Below are 10,710 nucleotides of genomic sequence, written 5' to 3'. Positions count from 1 at the left end.
GTGGCTGTTCTATCTTGAACTTCCCAGCCTTCAAAAAGATGAGTCAAATGAACTTTTCTTTGTAAGTTACTCAGTTGATGGCAGTCGGTCATAGTAACAGAAAACAGGTGTAGAAGGAAATGAAGGGAAAATGTCTTTTCCTTGGTGCTCCTCCCAATGTATTTAATACCTCCATTCCTGCAAGTGAAGCGTAGGGAGAAAAAGAAAGAGGAAGTCTCCCTGGGAGGCCTCTATCCTGTCTCACTTCTCTGTCCTCTTGCCAATTTCTCCAAGCAGGACAAAAAGAGCTGCCATTTCTTTGGCTTTCCCAGTGTTATGACCTATTTCTTTGTAGCTTCAGCTAAGCTGTCATGTGGGTGGGAACATTTCCTCTGGGTTGAAGTTCTTCTTTTGCTCTGAGCAGAGTCCAAAGTTAGATGCTGACCAGCTAAGGGGAGCCAGAAGAGTTGGAATCCTGTTGTCTTGAGGCAGTGAATCACCTGCTTTCATTGTTATCCTTCTGCAGGTTAGTGCTATGAAATATATATATATATATATATATATATATATATATATATATATATATATATATATATATATATATATATTCTTCTTTCTGTATCTGAGTCTAATGGAGCCCCTGGCATGGAATGGGACGCTTAGGTGACACCCTTCTCTGTGCTCTTTGGCTGAGACTTGGCTTCATTCACATGGGGGCATAGAGCCAGAATTGCTGTTAGACAAGGATCTGGGAAATTCCACTCTTTTTTCTGATAAAAACATATTTCCCTGTTATAAAATTTTCTATAGAAGAAACTCTGCTATTCTGGGGAGATGTTTGAATGTTGAAGGTTCCCTTCTATAAGCTCTAACAAGGTACATTGATTCAAGAGGACATCGCTGTGGTTGGAGGCCAGGGACTTGGAAGACTGAATTTTCAATCTTTGTCATAAATGGCTGGCTGGACTCATGCCAGTTCCAGGATCACTGCTGGCTTTGTTTCCCAGTGTGGAGAGAGAGACAAGTAACTTGACACGTGGAAAGGAAGTAAGGATGCTGCCTGTACCTTACACTATTCCTTTTGACCTCTTCTAGATCATTCTGCCAGATCCTCAAAAAATCTAGATCCACTGGTTCCACAGTCCTAGCTTTAATTCAACTCCTGGATCAAGAAGAAAAAAGTAGAAATCTTCCCTTTGTTGGCCTGTCTTTCCTGTAAAAGAGGGTAAGCACTGTCAGGAACTCCTAGATGATACAATTTAGTTGTCTGTATAAAATAGAAGTGTAACTCAGTGTGAATTCACCACTTATTACTTTAACTTTTTATTGTTAAATTTGGGAGATGGGGATTGGACCCAGGCCAGGCCCTGGGGGGCCTTAGACATCCTAAGTAAGTGTACTTTGTACCACCAAGCTACATACAACTCCAGCCCCATTTATTTCTTTTAAATCATTAAATTCTGTGTTTTGACTGAATGTAAAGATAGAGAAACAGGGTCTCCCCCTATGTTTGTTTTTTTTTGGTAGGTTGTGGGGCTTGAACTCTGGGCTTGGGCACTGTCCCTTAGCTCTTCAGCTCAAGCAAGTGCTCTACTGCTTGAGCCACACTACCACTTCCAGTTTTCTAGTGGTTTATTGGAGATAAAGGTCTCACAGACTTCCCTGCCCGGGCTGGCTTTGAACCGTGATCCTCAGATCTCAGCCTCCTGAGTAGCTAGGATTACAGGCGTGAGCCAGCGGTGCCCTGCTCCCCTATGATTTTTAATTACTTCAATTGCTAGAGTCTGTTGAGCCAGTTCACTTAGCTGTCTGCATCACTGTCCTTGGGAACTTCTTACAGGGCCCCGAACTACATCCTTGAGGGGTGGGGTGTTACTGGAGCTGAGAATGTTCAGGGAGCCAGGCAGTCAAAGCTCAGCCACGTCTGACTGCATCTTAGGACTGGCAAAGCCTGAAGTGTGTTCACCGGACACTTGCTAAGAGGCCTGAACTCCTGTGGGAATGAGGGCTGAGGTGCAAAGGCTGTGAACTGTGAAGCCCAAGTGGGCCTAACGGCAATCCCTTCCTTTTCAGAAACAGGACAGCACCCTCTTCCCCCACCTGCTTCCCCTCGCCACAACTCCTGGAAGGACCTGAGGTAATGAGAGTGCGGATGCCCTTGGCTGTGAATCTGAACAGGGGCTCACATGTGCTGTCGGTGTAAGTCAGTTCTCTTTCTGCTCTGTCTGAGCTCTGTAGCTTTTGACTGACTTATGGACAGAAGGTGGAAAATGTTTGCGATCTGTTTTCACAGGTTTCCTTTTTTTAGTCTCCAGTCTTCAGCAAAAAAAGGAGTGGGACTAGCTCTTTCTTCCCTTCCAGTCACGTTTCACACATTCACTTGGACATTGTCATGAGGTATGGCTTGACGATTGAAGTAATTATTGGTTTATATCACACACACTCTCTTTTTCTCTCTTGAATTCAAAATCTAGCTCAAGTCTGGTGCTTTACTACCTGAGCCACAACTCCACTTCTGGCTTTTTGCTGGATAATTGGAGATAAAAATTTCATAGAGCTGGTGGCTTATACCCATAGTCCTAGCTACTTTCCCCAACCAGCCCCAGCCCCAGCCTGGTAGCCATGGTCCTCTCCGCCTTATGATTTCAGCCTTTGCAGATCCACATATCAGTGAAATCACGTGTGTACATTGTCCGTTGCTTAGCACAGTGTCCTCCAGGCTCCTCCCTCCGTGTTATCTCAAAGTGACAGAATTTCCTTCATGAAGTCTTGCTTCATGACACAGTGAAAATCAGCGTATCCTTGTTTCTTTCTCCTCTATTTTATATGCTAGTCTGGAGACTGGAACTCAGAGCCTCATGCTCTTGCTTGACATTTTCCCTCAAGTTTGTGCTCAACCACTTGAGCCACACCTCCACTTTCCTCTTTCTTTTCCTATGAAGTAAGATAAAATATTTCCAAATCATTTGATAAAGGGATGAATATCCGAAATACAGGAGAAATTCAGATTGCTCATAGCAAGAAAATAATTAAACTGCTTAAAAAGTGAGCAAACTTCCTAAATATTTCTCAGAAAAAGACACACAAATGGCCAACAGGAATATGAACAAAAATGTTCAACACCACTAATCATCAGAGAAAGGCAAATTAAAACTATAATGAGACATTACTTCATACCCCTTAGAATGATGGTTATCAAAAGATGATAGATATAGAGAAAAAGAAGCCCTTGCACACTGCTGGTGGAAGTGTAAATTAGGACAGCCATTATGCAAAATAGTATAGAGGCTCCTTAAAAAGTTAAGAATAGAACTATGTGGGCTGGGAAGGTGGCTCAGTGGTAGAGCGCTTGCCTTGCATGCATGAGGCCCTGGGTTCAATTCCTCAGCACCACATAAGCAAAAAGAAAAAAGCCGGAAGTGGTGCTGTGGCTCAAGTGGTAGAGCGCTTAGCCTTGAGCTGAAGAGCTGAGGAACAGTGCCCTCAGAGTTTAGGCCCCATGACTGACAAAAAGAAAAAAAAAAAAGAACTATGTAATGATCCAGCAATCCTGCTACTGGGTATGAATCAAAAAGAAATGAAAGCAACATATGAAAGACATCTGTCCTCCCCTGTCCATTGCAGCATTATTCCCAATTGCTAAGAGATATGGAATCAACATGTCTCTGGATGAATGTAAAATGGTATATGTGTGTGTATATATGCATTACACATATAATATAATATATAGGAATACATGCTCCCTTAAAAAGAAGGGAATATTATCTCATGTTTATAATCCAAGCAACTCCCCTCTCCTCCCTCCCTCTCTCCTTCTCTCTCTTTCTCTCTTTCTGCCTGTGCTGGTACTGGGCCTTGAACTTGGATCCCCATACTCTCACCTGTCTTTTTTTTTACTCAAGGCTGATGCTCTTCCACTTGAACCACAGCTTTCACTTCCAGCATTTTTCTGGTTAATTGGAGGTAAGAGTCTCTCATTTGTCTGCCCAGGCTGACTTACAACCACAGTCCTCAGATCTTAGCTTCCTGAGGAATCTAGAGGACACTTAATGCTAAGCAAAATAAGACTAGAACAGAAAGACAAACCCCACATGATCTCACTGATATATATATAATCTAAAAAGGCAGAGGCGAGGGCAGCTGTCAAGGCTGGGGCTGGGGGATGGATGGGGAGAAATGATGGAAGGATACAAGATTACAGTTAGACCAGAGGTTAAGCAAGATCCAGAATCTTCTATCATCAGTAACAATGTGTTATGTTGCTGAAAAGAAGGTGTCAAAGGTCCTCACTCTCAATTTGGTGAGTTCATTTAATAGAATGCATATATTAATCTTCTTCACCTATCCATGCCATTACATAGGTATACCTAAAAATACCATATATATTGATATATATGATATTCTATATTATATTTTATTATATTATATATTGTATATATTGTATGTATAAGATAAACATATAAATGTTTAAGTATCCATTTTTACTTGCCATTTAAATTTTTTAAACAGAGGGTCTACTTTTTGATGAGTGTGTGCTTTGTGGTCATTCTTTAACATTCACATAAATAATCTGAGGTTTTTAAAAATGCATTTTTAAATATAGAGAGGATGTTATGCTAACACTTAGGTGCGTTACCCGCACTCAGCAGCTGCTTCTGGAATGGCTGACCAGCAAGCCTCCCTGTAGACTGCCTTGTGTCTGGCTCTCTAGGCGCACACTCCCATCTATCTGCTGTCAACTGCTCTAGGTTCTTACTTCTTCCACCCATGATAGTGTGTGCAACTGAAGTTGCATATCTTTTACCAAATTGCGAGTTCATTGTGCTATCTTTGGCTCACTATCCAGAGAATCTCTGAAAAGAAAATAATTCATTACCTGTCTAGAGCCTAGCTCCTTAAAGCAAGGCGTGAAGCTGCCTAGAGAGAGTGGAGAGGCAGGCCCAAGCCTGTTCTTCTCTTAGACTTTGAAGGGCTGGTACCCATCCTTCCATAGGGTGTGGGGACCCAGGAGCAGCCTTATGCTCAGGCTGTGACAACTGCATGGTTTTCTTTCCTTTTTCCTCTTCATAGGGGACTTTTGGGGTTGGTTTATATGATAACATTCTCTGTGAGCCAACAGTGTCACAGTGTGGCATTCCCTGCCCAGCTCAGGATGCTCATGTGAATTTCCTGCTTCTAGGACCTTTCTTAGGTTTTTCTTAAGTGATCAACAAATATGTCTTTTGCTCACGTAAATAACCATGTTAGGGGCTGGGAAGGTGGCTCATTGGTAGAGTGCTTGCCTTGCATGCATGAGACCCTGGGTTCCATTCCTCAGCACCACATAAGCAGAAAAAGACAGAAGTGGTGCTGTGGCTCAAGTGGTAGAGCACTAGCCTTGAGCTGAAGAGCTGAGGGACAGCACCCAGGCCCAGAGTTCAGGCCCCACGACCAACAACAAACAAACAAACAAACAAAAATACAGAAAACAAAACAAAACCCCCCACAAAAAACAAAACCATGTTAGAAGTTGAAAGCAGAGGTAACTTTATATTGTGGGACTAGTCAAGAGAGAAATCAGAGGGAAGAGCTCTAGAGACTTGTTAGCTAATCCGTGGCTTGTTTTTATTTTAATTACTATTCTTTTTCTTTTACAGGTGGAGCTTTCTAACATTCTATTTTTTTAATTAAAAAATTTTAAATTCTCTTGAAGCAGTTCTACAAAGGGGGTTTCAATTCAATATATCAGCTTTTAAGTATAATGTATCTCGATCAATATCACCCCTCCTTCCTCTATCTCTCTGAAATCCACCTATTCTTCAAGTTACCTGGTTCCATGTGGCTTTTGAACTGGACTTAGCCAGAGTACTGGGAAGGAGGCTCAGGATTCTTGTGGTCACTGCACTATTCTATGAGCAGGTGTTCAGCTAATAGATTGTGAGTCTACACTTATGTCTTCCTGGGAACATGCTGGCATGGAACAGATACAGGCCCTGTTTGCTTCTTGGGTAAATGAAAGAAGGCTGGATCATATTGATGCCTTTCACCTGGACTTACCTTACTCTTTGCCCGCTCTGAAGACTCAACAGCTTATTTACTCAAAACTGAAAAAGAAAAGAAGTGGGCATAATTTAATGAGTCGGTGAGCAAAGTTCAAATGTTTTTCCCACAGCAAAAGGCCTTGCTGACAACTTATGAATCTTGAATCCTGTTGACTCACAAACACCAACCACATTCTGGGATTAACAATTCACCCCATTGGGAGCTTGAAGGAGAAAATAGTTGGTTCCAATGGTGTTGAAGAGTATTCTACAGGTTTGTGGTATTGCGGTATAGATTTTCCTTTGTTGTGTCTCCCCTTTTTTCTTCTCTTCCAATTACCAAAGAACTATTTTAGGATTAAATGTATTCGCCAGCCATTTAGTATCCTTGGACATATCACATATTTAATGTTCCACTTTATTGCTTGCTGAAAGAAATAAACCCGTAACAAAATGCACTTGAAAAATGCTTAATTTTTCAAATGTTGATTTAATGTGTAACAGTTCAATGAGACGATGGATCGCCTTGGTCTACAACGACTGAAAAATAGAGAAATTACCCAGTCTGGTATGTTGAATCTGTGAATATTAAGTTTGTCCATGTAATTTATGACTCGGCAGGTAATATACCGGTAATTTGCATACTAATTGGTATAGTGGAAGCCAAATGACTTTAATTCAATGAGTTAGTCTGCCTGAGCAGAAGCCGGCTAGGGCTTGTCTGCACTGGAGGAGACCAGGCTTGTTCGGGGGGCGGGGATGAGAAAATGGAGGACGGCCCGGAGGCCGGGGCCGCCGGCGCCCCCTGCTGGCAGCCAGGCCGCATGGCGGCGCGAGCTCACCCAGCCTGGTCCGCAGCCCGGGGGGAGGGGGGGGAGCTGGCGGGGAGGTGGGGGGGTCCCCAGGGCTGTGCATACAGAAACCCGCTCGAGGTCCTCACTGGCGACGAGAGGGCATCAAATCTAGCAGGCTTCCGAGGATCGATCGCAAGCTTTGCGTATTATCATTGCACCAACCCAGCAACGTTTCCGACGTGAGCGACGGCGTTGTAGCTATCAAAATAAAAGCCCCACCACACACATCGAATGTAGTAGCTGTCAAAATAAAAGACACTGGCGTTCTTGGATGCACTTGAAGTTTACGCCTTAAGGACGGCCATGTACAGTGTGGCGCCTGTGGTCAACCATTTCTGATACACAAAAACTGTTATTTCAAATGATTCAGTTTGATTCGAGGGTATTCATTGTAGCATTTGTTTTTTTAATGATGGCAATTTGGGGAAAGCCTAAACATTCGGCAGTTGATGCCTGATTAAATCAATTGTGGTGTATAACGTAGGGGGCTTTAAAGAGTATGAGGTAGAGCTAGTCTACCTGTATGGAAGATAGCCACAGAAGATTGGCAGACCCAAGTTGTACAAGGTTATATAAAATCTTATTCTTTATATGTATGTATATATGTGTATATATATGTATATGTATATATATATATGTATGCATTATTGTTATGATTACTATTATTATATAGGAGTACTGGGTTCAAATCCAGGGCCTTTGTTTTCTGAGCAAGTGCCCTACCACATGAGCCACACCTCCAGTCTTTTTTGCTTTAGATACTTTTTAGATACTTTAGATACTTTTCAGAAAATCTTGCACTTTTTGCTTGGAGCCAGGGTTGGATTGCAATCCTCCTATCTGTATTTTCTTGGAGTTGGGAATTACACGAATGAGCCACCTTACACCACACCCAGAGTTTTGTTTTTTGAAAAGGGTGGTGTGTGTCTTGATTTGTGCAGAATATAGGAAAGGACAAAGACTGGACAGATATATTTTAGTGTCCAGATACAACTATCTTTGGGAGGTAGGACCCAGGATAGCTTCTCAGAGAGGCATTTTCTTTAGCCTTTTTGTGTTTTGAAGTCAACATAGTCTCATTTTATAGCTTAAAATACCTCAAAAAAAATAAAGCATAAAAGTGGTAGAGAGGGACTGGGAAGGTGGCTCAGAGGTAGAGTGTTTGCCTTGCAGGCATAAGGCCCTGGGTTTGATTCCTCAACACCACATAAACAGAAAAGGCCAGAAGTCGCACTGTGGCCCAAGTGGTAGAGTGCTAGCCTTGAGCTGAAGAGCTAAGGCTCAGCGTCCAGGCCTAGAGTTCAAGCCCCATGACGGACAAAAAAAAAAGGGTAGAGAATTTACCCAGTTGAAAAGAATATTGTAAACAAAAGTAATATTCAATGGTAAATTTATTCTAAGGTATCAAACTTGAACATATCAAACTTAAACAAAAAAGATGCCCACGAAAGGTGTATGTATATATGTATGTATGCATGTATGTAAATATATTTTTAAGAGCAGTGGTAAGCTGAGTGTGGTTGGACATGCCTTTAATTTGAGCAGGAAGATGCTAGAAACAGTGGGATCAGCAGTTCAAAGCCAGCCTGGGGAATTCTGTCTCAAGAAAAAGGAAACAAAAACAATGAACCAAAACAAACAAAAAAGAGTGGTGGTTAAAAAATAGGATACATACCACATTAAAAAAAAACTAGCTGTATGTGAATCATGTAAGTAACCAGTAATGTGAATGAGCACCATACCCATCCAGTGATCTGTTTACTATGGTCTTGGTGATACTGGATTGAGAACAGTACTCATGAGAGCTTAAGAAAGCCTGCAAGGGCATTAAAGTGACCCACCTGCCACTGGATTGGGTCACTAATTAGAGATTTTATTCTCCCATCTTCCCCTCTTTTCACTACTGGTGTTTTCACTGAGGCCTGATTTACGCACAATGAAATTCATTCATCTTTAATGTTTACGTTCATACATCTTAAGTGTATATTTCCATAAAGTTTGACAAATGTATTTAGAGGTGTTCTGGTAAGCTAGCTCACTAGGAAAAGCAACCCCAAATTTGATTTGCAGTACTTGTTTATTTTCATAGTTTTATTATGGTCACCACAGACAATATCAAGCTAGAAACGGTTTAAAAACTGGCCCCCAATATTTTCCTGATTACTTACAAGCTGCTATCTCTAGGAGTGTCAAGGGAACTCAACACACTGCTTGCTCAAGCAACAATTTCCATCTCTCTGCAGGATTGTCATGTGGTCATTCTGAGTTGCCTCCTCTCCCTGGCCCTAGACAGCAAAGCTGACTTCACCACTGTAAACACAACAATGGAAGTATACAGCAGCTGCTCTTTTGTTTGCAGCTTCTTCTGCCAAACTTGGTATTTTTGAAATCTGTCCATGAGCAGAAGACACCATTAAAAAATCATTGTGTTTTCTTATAAATCAATTTCTGTGTCTTTGTATTGCTCCATACTTGACAACATAGTTTTTCTCCCTTAAAACTCTTCTTCTTTTCTTCCTCTGGCTTGGTGTATAATATTGAGCATTCTACACACTGAATTCAGCTATTCTTCATGTTTCTAAGTCTCCAATCTCACATTTTTGTTGTTGTTTTGCTGGTACTGGGGCTTGAACTCAATCTTAGGATCAGTCCCTTAGCTTTTTTACTCAAGGCTGGTTACTCTATCTAAATCTAGCTCCACTTCTGGCTTTTTGGTGAGTAGTTAGAGATAAAGGTCTCGTGGTCTTTCCTGCAAAGGTTGGCTTTCAACCTGATGTTCAAAGCTCAGTCTCCTGAATAGGCAGGATTATAGGCATGAGCCCCAGCACTGTGGCAATATCATTTTTTATTAAAAGGAGAAGCCAGTGCAAAAAAAAAAAAAGAAAATTATGGTTTATTATTGGAGAAAGTTACTCACCTATGGATTCTCTTTCCATTGTGTGTGTGTGTGTGTGTGTGTGTGTGTGTGTGTGTGTGTGTGTGTGTGTGTGTGTGTGTGTGTGTGTGTGTGAAAGCCTGTCCCCATGATGCAGTGGACAATGGTAAGATATGCAAGTCTGGTTGACTCCTGGCCACATGTGCTTTCCATGGTGCCAGCCCAGGGTCCTCACAAGGAGTGGTGAGGCATCACAGGCCAGGAATGAAGGGCTGTATCTGTCAGTTGGGGGCCTTGGGGGCTGAACAGCCTCATCTCATGATTCTGTACTCTGTCTCTGAGAATTTCTATAACACTTGACAATTTCATGGTATTTTTAGACATTTCCTCAAGGTTTTCCAAAATAACTGTTTCCAACTGCTCTAACATGGCTTTTTTTTTTTTAAACAGAAAAGGAGGGTGACAATGGGATAGTTCAAATTATCTGTCTCCCTCCCTCTGAATCGGATTGGTGTAACTGTACTCAGCTGGGATGGGCGACAGGGGGGAACAGTCTTCAGGGAAGAGCAAGGGTGGTGGTGTCAAGTGGTCTCACTTTGTACCCAGGCTGACCTTGAACTCAAGCCTCCTGCCCATACCTCCTGAGTGTTGAGATGATAGACATGTACTACTGTGCTTTACAGCAGAGAGTAAAGTGGTTTTTAATCATAAGCAGAGCTATATTTGAGGTAAAATAAAATGCTGCAGACCCCACATAGACTCCACCCCTTTAACCAGGACAGGCTGGAACTCAGTGATCTCTGGAGCTTGAGTGCTGGTAAAAAGACTGCTCAGGAGCCCTGTGGAACAGGTGTGAGTCTATGAGTCTCTGCTTTTTGTAGCTTGCAGACCTCTTCTGCTCCAGTTGGCTGTCCTTGTCTCTTCCTCTCTGAGCGAGAAGGAGGAAGGGAGGGAGAGAGGAGGAGGATCTAGGGCTATTTGG

General features: G+C 42.2%; 1 long non-coding RNA gene across 1 annotated transcript; it reads left to right on the top strand.

Annotated features, from left to right (window-relative positions):
• The first annotated feature begins 426 nt into the window (after positions 1–426).
• LOC138832845 (uncharacterized) lies at positions 427–2,130 on the top strand. Its single transcript, XR_011373708.1, has 3 exons — positions 427–505; positions 1,075–1,204; positions 2,053–2,130. It is a non-coding gene; the product is annotated as an uncharacterized lncRNA (long non-coding RNA).
• The last annotated feature ends 8,580 nt before the right edge of the window (positions 2,131–10,710 follow it).

Source organism: Dipodomys merriami, unplaced genomic scaffold (assembly GCF_024711535.1).
Source record: "Dipodomys merriami isolate MVZ:Mamm:240054 unplaced genomic scaffold, mDipMer1.0.p SCAF_20, whole genome shotgun sequence".
Classification (NCBI taxonomy): Eukaryota; Metazoa; Chordata; class Mammalia; order Rodentia; family Heteromyidae; genus Dipodomys; species Dipodomys merriami.
The sequence above is the reverse complement of the archived record's forward strand: the minus strand, read 5'-3'. Positions and strand labels throughout refer to the sequence as shown.